Source organism: Schistocerca americana, chromosome 4, assembly GCF_021461395.2.
Source record: "Schistocerca americana isolate TAMUIC-IGC-003095 chromosome 4, iqSchAmer2.1, whole genome shotgun sequence".
Taxonomy (NCBI): domain Eukaryota; kingdom Metazoa; phylum Arthropoda; class Insecta; order Orthoptera; family Acrididae; genus Schistocerca; species Schistocerca americana.
In genome coordinates this window covers 603,456,903-603,471,774 of record NC_060122.1, presented here as the reverse complement: position 1 = coordinate 603,471,774, position 14,872 = coordinate 603,456,903, and the positions used below count along the sequence as shown (strand labels likewise).

At 44.2% G+C, this 14,872-nt stretch overlaps 1 protein-coding gene across 2 annotated transcripts in view; it reads left to right on the top strand.

Annotated features, from left to right (window-relative positions):
• The window catches only part of LOC124612766 (beta-3 adrenergic receptor-like), a 310,137-nt gene that overhangs the window by 114,293 nt on the left and 180,972 nt on the right, over positions 1–14,872 (top strand). The gene's annotated exons all lie outside the window — the stretch shown is intronic.

Below are 14,872 nucleotides of genomic sequence, written 5' to 3'. Positions count from 1 at the left end.
CCCTTGTCAGCTTGAAACTGTATCTACATCAAGTACTGGCAGAGATTGTACATCTATCTGCATATTTTATAGCATTAACCAATATATTACCCCAACCTGTAGGCAGATAATATATGTAACATGTAATCTTAAGACCCCTTGCCATGAAAATGTTTGCTCTCATATAATCACTCTTTCCACCCCCGCCCCCCCCCCTCTCTCTCTCTTTCTCTCTCTCTCTCTCTCTCTCTCTCTCTCTCTCTCACACACACACACACACACACACACACACACACACACACACTGTCTCTATCTCTTTCTCTCCTTCTGCCTCCAGCCTAATCCCAATCAAATAGTGTCATCTTTGTATGATTTTACTGTCATAGCCAACATGATTATTATACTTCAAGTCTGTAACATCTCACCTGGTTGTTTTTAACAAGTATAAAGTTTAAGCCATTTTAACATTTCACCTGATTGTATAAATGAGTACGAATGTTAAGCTGTTCTAACATGTCAAAATTGGATTTTTATGCCACCTGAAGTACACACACATATATTCGACACCTCAAAACAAACACCTCCAAATGCTTTAAACAATTATTCTGTAATAATATTGATACGATGTATATTCTTTGCACTTTGTGATTATGTCTTCTCTTCTGCTATACGAACCTAGCACCCAGCAGATTCCAGGCGCCATATTTGTTTACAAATGTGACAGTATACATGTGATGTGTTACGACAGCGAAAGGAACCTGTGACCACTAGAGGTACTCTAGTTTTCTCACTTTATGTTTACCACTAGATATCAGTTTAATTTTTTGTCAGAAGAAATCCAAACCCATGTTCTGAAATACTGTCTTGTCTCTCCACTAGGCAGTGCCACAAGTTCCTCCAAAAAATCATAACACAACACACACACAAATGTCATACTAACTAATGTAAATCCACTCGATGATGGAGGTTTAAACCTTTGAAACGCGTCGTGGAAATAAATAAAACGGTGACTGGTAACAGTAAACTTGTTGTTTCGTTTAATGTCAATAACAGTCACGGTAAAGCCTAACCTAAAATGTTCGCATTTAAAGTTAACTTAAAGTAACTTATACTAAGGACAACACACACACACACACACACACACACACACATGCCCGAGGGAGGACTCGAACCTCCGGCGGGAGGAGCCGCACGAATCGCGACAAGACGCCCCTGACCGCATGGCTACCCCGCGCGACACATCTTATGCGAATGTCGCTATTTTTATTAACTTCACGACACATATTTAGGACTTTGCAAACATTTCTCAACTCGTGATTCCACTGTATCAAAACTACACAACGAAGCCTGAGTTTCCTTTCGCCTACAGTTCATTCTGAATCTTCGTTTTAGCTACTGACTAGGAATTGCGTCTCCATTTACTCCATTTATTTCTTCTCGCCCCTTCATCCACCTCCGGTGCAGTTTGCGCGGCCATTTTTTCTCCTGCCACTCTATAGAAAACCTTTACACCAACTCAGCGACGCGTTCTAAAACTTACAGTACCATACAACTGGTATAAAAGCAGCTAGATACAATTCTTCAACGAAACATACGAGTATATGCTACCTGCATATATTCCACTACTTGTTGGTTTATTAAATATAATTTTGTCGACGCTTCTATTCCTCTACAGTAACGTTCCGATATTCAATATTAGCTAACAGTTGAGAAACGTCTCTCCACTTAATCCAGTTACAAATTCAAGCCCCATTATGCGCTTCGAACTTTACTTTTGTTGAAAGGCTCATTGCTAACATCTACTCGCCTCACTACAGCTGTTTGGAGATTAATTTTCAAATTTCCCATCTACAGCGCCACTTATCGTTTATATAAACTAGGCTTTTATATTACTTATTATTCGCCTGATTTCCGTGTTAACATCGCTGTACTTGTGCTTCGCTAAGTGCTGGCTATACGTTATCTCCGTGTTCGTTCATATTCATTGTGATCTGGTCGCTCCTTCTGGTAGTGCTGCTGCTAATTGCAATTTTCGTTGTTTAACCGAAATTTCGTCGCTGAATTAACCACGGCTACAAACCTCAGGAAGAATACTCTGGTATTTGCTTTTGACAAGGAATCCCTTGCTATTCATCCCTGGAAATAAAAGACTGGGCTACACACGTAATTGGTCTCAACCTGAAACATTCCATACCTGGCAACTGGATCAGGAAAAATACTGTGTTTTTGTCAAGTTATTCAGTGCTGTGACTGTTGATAAATCACTTCAGAAAGGCAAGAACACTCAGCAGACGGCTCCTTCGGTGGCTCCCACACCTAAGTTCACGCCGGTAGCGGACACCGTCAGTGCAGTTGAGCAGGTTGCTGCGCGACTACCACCCGAAGCAGCTGAAGAAGTACGCCGGGAAGCCTGCCGTGCTCTGACGAGAACTAAACCGATCAAGTCGAATATTACCAATAGAGAGAGGGCAGCCTTTCGAGACCTGAGACAGAGCCCTGAAATTGTTGTCTTACCGGCTGATAAAGGCAATGCTACGGTTGTTCTTTCCCGTAAGGACTACATTGAGGAGATGCAGAGCCTACAAAATGACGAATCTTACGGGAAGATAATCACTCACCCCACAAACAAGGTGGAGAACAAGACTAGGGCTCTTCTCAATGACACTGATTCTGCAGAGGGTGTCGCCCATAAATTGACACCTCATGGACCTGTACCGCCAGGACTTTATGGACTCCATAAAGTCCACGATTGTCAGCAAAATTAGGGCACCTATAAATTTTCTGGCCAAATACCTGGCAGAATTACTAAGCCCTTATGCGGGTAAATCCCCTCATCACGTTCTTAATTCTGTGGGTTTCGTAAAACAACTTCAAGATGACTCAGACAACCTGGTGAGTTTTGATGTTCTTTCATTATTCACCAGGGTGCCTCTTCGAGAGTAAATGAGCTTATTGCACAGAAATTTGACGAGAAGACGACCGAACTTTTCGGACACGTTCTGACCTCCACGTATTTCCTCTTTAATGGAGAATACTATGAACAAACAGAAGGAGTCGCAATGGGGAGCCCACTCTCGCCTGTGGTCGCGAATTTCTATATGGAGTACTTCGAGGAGGAAGCTTTGGCGTCATCCAAATGGAAACCTACTTGTTTTCTCCGTTATGTGAATGATACGTTCGTGATCAGGCCCCATGGATGGAACAAGCTCCTAGACTTCCTTACACACCTGAACTCCATACATCCGAACATCAAATTCTCTATGGAGACCGAAGCAGAGGGAAGATTACCATTCCTGGATGTCAAGAGACGATGGCACCCTGGGCCACGGGATGCACAGGAAGAAAATCTGTATTTGCATGCAGATAGCTGCCATCACCCTTCGCAGAGGAATGGGGTGCTAAAAACAGTGGTGCACAGGGCGCTCACCATCTCTGACGTAGAGTGTCTGCCCTATGAGCAGGAATACCTCAAAACCGTATTCCGGAAAAACGGGTACTCGGAATGGCAGGTCAGACGCACTCTCCGCCCCACCTCTACAGTACAGCATGTGGAGATGGAAGAAGTCACGAAGGAAGAGATAGCCACTGCCTATATACGGTATACTGGCACACTATCGGGGAAAATAGGACGAATATTGGAGAAACACCGAGTAGGGACTGTCTTTTGCCCACCCGATGAAACAAGGACATTATTTCGCAGTGTCAAAGACAATCTAGATTTGCGGAAGGCCGGCATATACCAGATTCCGCGTCAGTATGGCAAGACTTATATTGGACAGACAGTGCGCACCGTCAAAGATCGTTGCCGCGAACATCAGATGCACACTCGACTTAGGTACCTCAACAAGTCGGCGGTCGCAGAGCAGTGTTTGTCCTAAAATCACGAAATGGACTGCCAACATACCAGGGTCTTGGCAAAGACATCTAAATACTGGGAGAGCGTCATTAGAGAGGCTATCGAAATTCGCACCAGGGATGATCAACTGAGATTGCGGTTACAACCTCAGTAAGGCATGGGAACCAGCATTGAGTCTAATTAAAAAGATGCTCAGCAAAGGAAACTAACGGTCGATCAGGGCGGACGAGGCAATTACACCGACGCCACCACAGACGCCGAAGCCAGCTTCTCAGCGACCGCCGACGCGCGGCTGTGGGCGCGGATCGCAGAGAGAACGCTTCGCAAGGGGAGGACATTTTAAACGGCCGCCCACTTTCAGGAGTTCAGTTCGTCAGCGCACCTGACGGTTGCTAAATGACTGTTTGCCGAAATATTGTGCCCGTTGGACACTATGGACCGGCGGTACACCCGTGGACTGTACAAGCAAGAAATACGCCGGGAGTAACCGAAGATTCACAGTTATGAAAACTATTTAAACCTTTAGTAATGCAGGGGGAGTAATTTTAATCTGCCATACTCCATAAATTTTCGTGGTGAGCCCAATAAAACTTGAAAATTGATCATATCTATAATAATTTAGGATTTACTGTTAAAGTGAAATTAACAAATTTTGTAACAAAGACCTGAATGTTAAAATTTGAACGCTTTGGTCAATCTTAACGATCTAGATTTCAGATAGTAGCGCATCATTAAAATGACAAATGTTGTAAATATCAACTTTTAACTTTATTTGTTTAAAAGATATAGTAAATTTAAATGATCAGTACTTCCGGTTAAGCATCAGATCATCATTCCTTCCACGCAAAACACATTCAATGATGACAGCATAACACCTTTTTGAATTATTAGGTAATAGAATATTTGTTGTAAAGTTTAGTTCATAGTAGTTACTTTTGTTCTTTATTTATTTATCAGAAAGCACATTGGTGCAAGGCTACAGACCGTGGCATTCATAGCTAAGAAGGAAATTGTATTGGTTTTATGTAAAAGAATTTAACGTTTGTTATGTAATGGATATTATTGTTACTTTATATTGAGTGAAGAAGTTTTCAAGCTTTGATTATTTAAAGATGTTAAAACGTAAAATAATGTAGAATAAGCTGCTGCCGATCAGATAGACGGCTTCAGGAAAGGGAACTGCAGTAGTCAGTTGAGCGAGAATATTCTGCGCGCGGGAAACGCGCCCGAGGACGGGCAGAGTGACGGTGCTGGAGGAGACGAGAAGGCGGACGGTCGGTCTTTAGGTAGCTAGGAAGTGAAGCGACTTAGAAAATGCCGTATTGTGTGGTATCGCGGGATTTAGTCTCTGAGCGGTGAGCAGCCGCGCGCTTGGTGTGAACTCTAACTTTTTGCATAGGTTACTTGTATTTCACGTTGAGATTGTGAATGATCTAACTGTATCAAATAGATATGCGCTCGAGTATAACAGTAACTCTCAATTCGAACACTTTCGTTATTACTTTGCTTTCCAAATAAACATTATTCTAACCAAATCGCAACTGTGTGGCCTACATCATTTAAGGATCGTTAATTTAGTTCGCGATATTTTTATTAATGTTATTATATGTCATATTAACTTTGTATTTCGCAAACTCGCAAACTTGACGATTTAACCCAAGGGTGGCAAGTGTCTGATTTAGGGCGTGTAATGGGACACGTGTGGATCAACCGATAGATGAGTTTGAACCAAGACATTTCGACGAAGGGCAAATGCGTGTGAGCCCGACCATCTCAGTGATGTTTGCGCGCATGATTCTCCCATACTGGTTAGACCGTGCCGTGGCGTCTTGTGTGTGGCTATTTCAAGTATTTGCAGAAAGGCAAAAATGTTGAGGTCAGTTATACTCAAGGGGCTGTAGGTAGGTCAAGGCATAGACTGACCACTAGGGGATGTTGGTATGTGATCAACATTCACTGGCTGTGAAGTAGGTTGCTGCCATCCAACTTCTGCGAAACTGTTCTTATGGCCAAAGGAGGCGCTCTTGACTTAATGAGATTGACAGACTGCCTTCCGCTAAGAAAAGAGGCCATAGATACGTTTCCAGTGACACAATAACCCCGTGAAGCGAGTACAAGGCTTCCCTTCCAATCTCACCACTCCAGTATATCCAATTAAATAACCGCGAAATAGCATCTAAATGAATTAATATCACAAAATATTAAGTGATACTAAAATCACGTCGCAACAGTAACATCACACAGTGGAGTCCTATGTTGGAATGTCCTGCATGCCTCATGTACCAGAGATAGATACTACAACAGTATTTTATTGAGTGAATGTAGTTCTCCACCTATCACAGAGGATGGGCTGTAGTTGTAACGGTAGAGACGTGCACGGCAATAAAACTCCAAGTACGATGCCACAGAGTTGTAAACTTAGAACATGGAAAAGTGAGAAATGATGTAGTCGACTTTGATGATTTGCAATGTCCATAGCGTAGAACAAGTAACTAATAACTGCCAGCATTCCTGACTGACGAAATGGGGCGACAAACAAACTACTAGTTCTGACACATTGTGATGAAAGCTGAGCAGTGTACCACCAATGCCAGGCATGTGCTTGTGATGCAGGTAATTGTTGGGACCACATTCTGCTCGGTTATGAGTATGTAACTGCCATAATAGGATACTGGGTGCACACTGGAATCTGCCTGACCACATGGGTGGTTGTCAGATGCTGGCAGTTGAGTATATGTTGACTGGCATGCACAGATTCATTGGCAGTGATGGTGCAGGTGAGATATGCATATCTCTCTCCATCATGATGTAGAATGACACGAATGCATACTTCGATTACTCCTATTATACTACACATGACGGTGGCGAATGTTCTAAAATTATGTAGGCTGAACCAGCGAGCTACACAGCTTTAAAATTAGGACAAGAGTGGTCTAGTTCTGACAGACAGTGGGCTTCATATCATTTTCAACATATTGTAAGTGGATATTTGAATTTTTCGACATTTTGAACTTAGGACAAGCATGTTTTTAATTTTCTCACAATTTTAAAGCTGGTAGATATGAGCTCTTCGGTTTGAAACTACTGGAAACTGGGGTGGAGAGGTGCTGTTTAAACATAATGCAGAGTGGGTGAGGTTAAATTGTTAAGATGTGTGAGGGGGCTCCGCCAGGATTCCATTGCCACCCAGATATTCTAGGACTAGAAGGAACTTCGAGAACAGGCTGAGGCCCAGGGTCTGCCATCTCAGATTTTCGACTGTCAAGGTATTTCCTCATATAGGGTTTTACAGTTCCCTACCATTGTACGCATACGATAACCTACTTCCGCACTGACATCCCAGGAGAAAGGGAAAGTACTGGATATTTTGATTTTCTTGCCAGTTTTTGAGTTTCCCACCAATTTAGACATAGGGCATTTGGTCTTTGTCATATGTGTGAGGAGAAATCCAGCAACATTGCACGATGAGGGAGGGGAAAAGATGGGTAACTCTGGCAACAATACAAACTACACCAGAGCAACCATATCTGCACTACTTCTAATGACTCAGTAATCCACAAACAGATATTTCACCGACATGTTTGCACTGTACCATCCTGATTCGAATATGGTTTCCCATATGCATAAATAAAAAAGTGAAACAGAAACATCAAATCCGTCCTGCAGGATTGCTGCAGTCATACTAAATGCAGCTGTTACTGGTGTACCACACATATAACACATCTTTGCGTTGGCCACGAGATTTTAATCCTTGTCTGCTGGAGGCGCGCCATCTGTTTGGCACGCTGGCGCGCCGAGCCCTGCGGCGTAATCCGGCTCTGTGCCCCGCGAGCCTGTCCCTGGGAGCCGCCTCCAGGACCGGATCGGCCCGCGCTGCGCAACCCGCCCTGTGCTGAATACGTCTCGGCTGATTACGACTCGCGCAGAGCCAACGTGAATTTTTGGCGACTTTGAGCCGTAATATCACGCGCAATAGTTTTTGTAAAGAAATAAAAATTTGGTCATCTTGTACAACTTAATGCGTTCTCTTAAGAATAGTAATGAAAAAGAATTTTATGAGCCATATTGAGCTAGAAAATTGTAGGTAAATCGGCCAAAAAAATAGGCACCCGAAAAAATTTCGAAGTATGCTTTCTTGCATCTCCTGGACTAATGTTACGACGAATGTGAAACTTGGCAAGAAGTTTCATTTCCATATCACTTTTCAGTATTGAATGAATTAAGTGCAAAATTGAAGATTTTGTAAAAACGTCAAAATGCTGTATTTTTGTTGCTAAAAAATTATGCTCTGTAAAACATACCAAGCTGTACAACTGGCATGAAAGTTGGGCGCGAAAATCAGGCCCGAAAACAATGTAAACTTCGGATTTCCAAATCTAGTAAAGTGAACGCATGATGAAATTTATAGTGCAATAGATTGACAGCACAAAAAATAAAAATTTTTGTTCCCCTACTGTTTTTCAATAATCTACAAATTAGCCCAAAAGATGTTGATTTTTTGTGAAAAGATGAAAGCAGGGTATATTCGACTCTTCTTGTACTAATACCGTTTTCTCTTAATGCTTCAAGGCCATTCTCATTCGAACAGCAAATTTTAAGCCCCCAACCCTCCCCAGAACAATTAGTTTAATTTACGGTATTGGCTAGTAACAGAAGCAAAGTAGCAAGAAAAATCGCACTGAGAATAGAGTTTTAACGGTGGCATATTGTTTTTTCTTGATCAAATGCGTTTAAGTCAGTGATGGAAAACATGTTTTGAACAAGTAGGCCGAATGTGATCTATATTTGTACTACCAAGGATAAGAGAGTATAACTGTCCATATTACGCGTCAATAATTTAAATGTATCGTACGCAGCTTAATATACGGATTTTTTATACTGGCGCAATGTACTCGGCATAATTACATTTGCCACAGTACAGATATTGCGCCGTCTGTATCACCAAGTCCGTTCATTTGGCAGTAAACTGCTACACATGAAGAAGTCAGGCTTCGTTTGAATAATTTTACATCTGTTGCATCTTATTTCCCATCCTTTTCCATCCGGGCTTTGGACCGGCACTAGCGAAGTTAAAAACAGATTTGTATTTTTTTTACATTTTTCCCTTTATTTCAGTAATTCATTCAGCAGTGTCAATAAGTTTTCTCAAATTTAATTCCCAATGATTAATAATGCTTCTTTCTATGGTAAGTCTCAAAGCAGGGCGCAACATATAATGGAACGTTGCAAGTTTTGCATTGGTATCTAGTTTCTCGGCGCACCTTCTGTTTCGTGCAAACCACGCATCTGCGCATTAGCGTACTTTCCTGTGAATGTCCACTCACGATAACAGCCGGAAAATGCCACCCTGTGAATCGCAGAGGATTCTTGTCATCATCGCGCCTTCCCCTATCAGCTCTTTTCCGTACTGTGGCATATATTTCTACGATCTCTCTGACGAGAGAAAGGTGAAACTCTCCGAGTGCCATTTTTCACCCTGTTACCGACCGGTGGAGAGCATGAGCATTTAGAGAGCACAAATACAGAATGTGAAAAAAATATTTCTTGAACTATTTCACAGTCTTACGCACTGATCATACTGAGCTCAGTAACGGCCAACTGCACCCATACTCGAATTGTAATTTAAAATACATTGTCGTTTCTTTATTTTTCGCCAGTATTTCTGTCAGTCTTCTCTGTTTCAACCATTTGTGTTGTGTGACTTGTGGTCAACATGGCCACATATCTCTTATCGCACCACTTGATAGCAAGGACCTTGTCAGTTTGTTTAAACTCAGTTTCTCCTTGTTTTAATTTCTTTTAGAGTTTTGGCATGTTGCGCTCATTCTTACGAACAATGCCACAAGCGGCTGTTCCATGGTTGTGAAGCTATAGCAACAGGTCCGGGCTGCAGTACCAATTATCGACACACAGAATATGACCCTGTTCCAAATACGGTCCCACAAAAGTTGTCACTACGTCTCCACTTTTTCCCAAATTGTGGAACCCAATTTCTGTTGTTGCGCCTGTATATACAATAAAATCCAAAACATACCCACTCTGACAGTCGCCCATCACAAATGTCTTTATTCCGAATCTACTTCGCTTGGTTGGAATAAACTGCTTAAAAGATAATCGTCCTTCGAACAGCAAGACTTTCATCTATACAAAGCTTATGGTGTGGGAAAAATGAATGACGAAACGTCTTACGAGCTTTGTCAACAGTCGTCCTAATTTTCAATAGGCTGTCGCCTCCAGCACTCACAGAACTATCACTGAAGTGTAACGTTCTAAGGAGTAGACAAAAACGGTCTCAGGACATAATTTCGCTGAAAACTGGTCTGTTCGAAAGTGTATCTCTGGACCAATAATCACTTAATTTTAACTTTTAAACTTGCGTCGTTAGAAGGCAAATACCAATAAAACAATACTTTTCCTCAAATTCAGTTTCTCTCCACTTCGACAGTCGAGAATTCACAGTTTTTGTAGTATTGTGTCTGGTGTAAACGTAAAAACGATTTGTTTCGTCTGCAATAAATTGCAACAGTTCTTGAGAAAGAAATATCACAAAAAAATGAAAGAATGCTTGCGTCAGTATCTAAGTGATATTTGTAGTGTTGGCAGAAGAGCCGACACTGTTTTTTTAGAGGAGGCCGAAATGCACGCGTTTAATTACACGCTGACTGGCGTGAGGTCTGGAACAGGACAATATCTTGAGAATTGCAAATAAAGTACGTAGATGATGTAATACTTAACTTTAATCCACAATTGTAGAACATCTCTCGTTACGGTACATGCTTCATAATATTAATTATCAACTGCTATGGCGCCTTGCTAGGTCGTAGCAAATGACGTAGCTGAAGGCTATGCTAACTATCGTCTCGGCAAATGAGAGCGTATTTGTCAGTGAACCATTGCTATGAACGTCGGCTGTACAACTGGGGCGAGTGCCAGTACGTCTCTCTAGACCTGCCGTGTGGTGGCGCTCGGTCTGCAATTACTGACAGTGGCGCCACGCGGGTCCGACGTATACTAATGGACCGCGGCTGATTTAAAGGCTACCACCTAACAAGTGTGGTGTCTAGCGGTGACACCTCATTCCTCCCCCACAAATCGGCGAACGGATGTGTTATAAGGCTTCCGCCCGCCGTGGGGAGGACCCCATGTTGACGTATGCGACGAGGTGGGGAGCCTAACAACAGGCGAGGCTGTGCCACCCGCACCCGGCCATTCGGTCCGAGGGGAGCTAGGAAACGCCTGAAAACCTAGTCCAGGGTGCACGCCAACATGCGGTGTATGCTCCCTTAAAGAGACAGGAGGGGCCGGAGGGTCGACCTCCATCAGAACGGGGCACCCGACGGGCGAAGACGACATCTGGTCCGGAGCGGGCAAGAGTTCCATGTCGGAGGACAGCTGGTCACGTGAAGCAATCGGCGGCGCGTGACCCAGGGAGGTGCTTGGCGGCTGGAGCGAAGCTTCCACTGCGGGCGTCGCCGGCGGGAGAACAGGCGGCGGCGGCGGCGGCGCGTCGCCATGGGGCCAAATGGAAGGCAGCGTCGGTAACACCTGCGGATGAGGCGAGCCAGTAGATGGATCCCCAGGGCGCTGACCGGACGGCACCGTCACTGAAAGCAGACGGGGAGCGGCAGAACATGTGCGACGACAGAGGCGCAGCTGATTGAGATGCCGACGCACCTCACCAGAGGCCCCCAAAACCAAATACATAGCGCGGCCGAGGCAGTGAAGAATGCGCCCTGCGAGCCAACGCCGTGAACCTCGATAGTTGCGATAGTATACAACGTCGCCTGGAGCAAAAGCAGGTGGCTGCCGCTGCACAGGAACCTGATGCGGCGGATGTAGCAAAGACATCAAGGTTGGATGAGGACGACCGTGGAGCAACTCAGCCAGCGAGCGACCATCTTGGGGCTGAGAGCGATACGAGGACAAGAAGAGCAATAAAGCGTCCTCCCGAGAATGCGACTCTTTCAACTTCAACATCTGCGACTTGAAAGTCCGGACCAATCGTTCAGCGGCACCGTTTGACTGAGGCGAAAACGGTGCGGATGTCCAGAGAGAAGCCTGCACACATTCAATCACACATTGTGATTCCAATTCGTGTAATGTTCTTGCGACCTCATCACGCAATGCGTGGGGAACATTACGCGCTCTGAAAAATTTCGGTTGCGTGTTTACTTTCAGTTCCAAATGTGCTTTATAGTTCTTTGCGCAACCAAGGCCCGGTGCAAAAATGTCTGCAAATTCTTCACATAGACTAGAAACACTGGCGGAAGGCACAGTCTGTTTCACTGATAGGACCTGATTTACTATAGACAAGTTAAACAATTGAAATAAATCTAAACCAAACAAGTTTACTGCAGAAGAAGAATGAAGGACGTAAAATGACACAAGTTTTGTTTGTCCCTTGTATGTTGCAAGAAGGCTGCACTGTCCTAACACAGGGATTTTCTGACCGGAATAACTATTTAACTTAACAGTGGCGGCACGGAACGGAGGCGTGCCCAGTTGTTGGTACGTGTCGTGATTGATCAGAGAAACTGCAGCTCCGGTATCGATCTGGAATGGGATCACGTTGCCATTAATGTCCAAGTCTACAAAAAGTTTATTGTCCTGCTGACGACAAGAGCGACTGTCTTGTGCAATTTGAACAGACACTGTTACAGAATAACTTGTTAATTGACGTGATTTCCGGCGACGTCGACGCACACTTTTTGTGGAACGCACACAGTCACTTTTAGAGAGAGTGGCACTGGGCAGAGTGGAATTAACTACATGAATGTCCATGGGCGAAGGTTCACGAGCCTGAGTATTCTTGGTTCGATTCCGATTCCGGCGTGAAGCAAAGGGCCTGGAATGGCTGTGAGTGTCCAATCTGAGCTTTTTCTGGCAAACACTCTGAACATGTCCTTTTTTATTACAGAAGAAGCAAATAGCTTGGCGTGACGGGCAATTTTCACGTGAATGTCTAGTAGCACACCGCGGGCATGATTTTAGCACTGCATTTGCGTGCTGGCGCGGGACACGTGGCTGCGCAGACGTGCGCGAGGGCTGTTTACCGTTCCGTGCAGCGCGCCCGGCAGGCCGGTTAATGTGACACATGGCTGGCGAAGGTTCAAACGATTCCTGAGCAGAGTCAAGTGTGTCTTGCCTATCCATTATGTCTATCACTTGTTGAAGGGAGGGATTGACTAGTTTCAAAATTTGCTCCCGTATACGAACATCAGAAACGTTCTGTGCAATTGCATCACGTACCATAGTATCTGAATAAGGGAGTCCACATTCACACGCAGAAGCACAATCCCTTGTAAGGCCTTTCAGGGTTGCAACCCACTCCCGAGTAGTTTGACCAGCCGTACGTTCTGTACGAAAGAACGTATAACTTTTTGCAACTACATTGACTGATTCCTTGAAATATGCATCTAATGCAGACACAATTTCGTCGTAGGACAGAGTTGCTACGTCGCGTCGGGGAAACAATTTCACTGTCACACGGTAGGTGGACAAACCTACACATGCCAACAAAAAAGGCTCATAAAATTCGGACAGTACATCTGGAGATTGTGGCGAAGCCATGACACAAGTAAATTAGTTATATATAAAGGAGACCGTTTGTATCCTCGTCGCCAATTTGTAGTGTTGGCAGAAGAGCCAACACTGTTTTTCTAGAGGAGGCCGAAATACACGCATTTAATTACACGCTGACTGGCGTGAGGTCTGGAACAGGACAATATCTTGAGAATTGAAAATAAAGTACGTAGATGATGTAATACTTAACTTTAATCCACAATTGTAGAACATCTCTCGTTACGGTACATGCTTCATAATATTGATAATCAACTGCTATGGCGCCTTGCTAGGTCGTAGCAAATGACGTAGCTGAAGGCAATGCTAACTATCGTCTCGGCAAATGAGAGCGTATTTGTCAGTGAACCATTGCTATGAACGTCGGCTGTACAACTGGGGCGAGTGCCAGTACGTCTCTCTAGACTTGCCGTGTGGTGGCGCTCGGTCTGCAATTACTGACAGTGGCGACACGTGGGTCCGACGTATACTAATGGACCGCGACCGATTTAAAGGCTACCACCTAGCAAGTGTGGTGTCTGGCGGTGACACCACAATAATTGTGTCCTGAACTTGAGTCATCGAAGTAATGGTTGAACGGCTGGATATCGGTTTCTTTCCAGTAAAATATGTCACTTAGGCGCGCTCTTTTCCGAACAGTCTTACTGACACTTTCTTATTTCTCGGATTCAGAGGAACTGCTGACTGTAATTCTTGCTCTTCCCTCCGATGTAAAGGGCTGAGGACTACAGCTTCGAGATTCTGTGGAAGTCTCAACACTTCTAGCAACGTCAGATAGTTCACACTCACTGTCGCTCTTACTGAGCATATCCAGGATTTCTTTATCTGTGCAAACTCGGTGACGTGACATTTCTCTCGTAGAAAACAAGAAAACTGTCGAAAACACAGGAATCGAAGTCGAATTCTGCCAAGAGGGAACGCAGCAACAAACATATATGCACTCTTGAACTATATAGTCAAACCATTGGACAGTTACTGGAAGAGCACGGCGGAGAGACAACTCTGCGTATTTACACGTCTGTTGCGCTCAGGTAGTCGTGACTCAGTGCGCCTAAACTCGTCCCTAACGGTGGAAAGGCCGGTGGCGCGGTATGCGTCAACATGTCCTTAGCGCTGTAGGAAAGACCCAAGGGCCTCGCTTTACACGTCAGGCGCGCCAGGGGAACGGCGAGGCATGACGACTTAACACGTCCCCAGCAGTGAAAGGATTAATTGCACACTGTGCCCACTGAGGCACAGAGATTTTTTCGTAAATTTAGATGATCCTTTAACTTAGTTACACAATTTATGTTGTTGTCGATATGGTAATTTTTGTATAACCGTGTATAGCCACATTGTAGATGCTTTCATCAAAACGCGAGGAACATTGGTATCAGAACTAGCTGCCATCATGTCACTGTCTTTGATTTGTGCCACACTCCATCAACATTCAGTACTGCATAGCAGCCACGGTTCTCC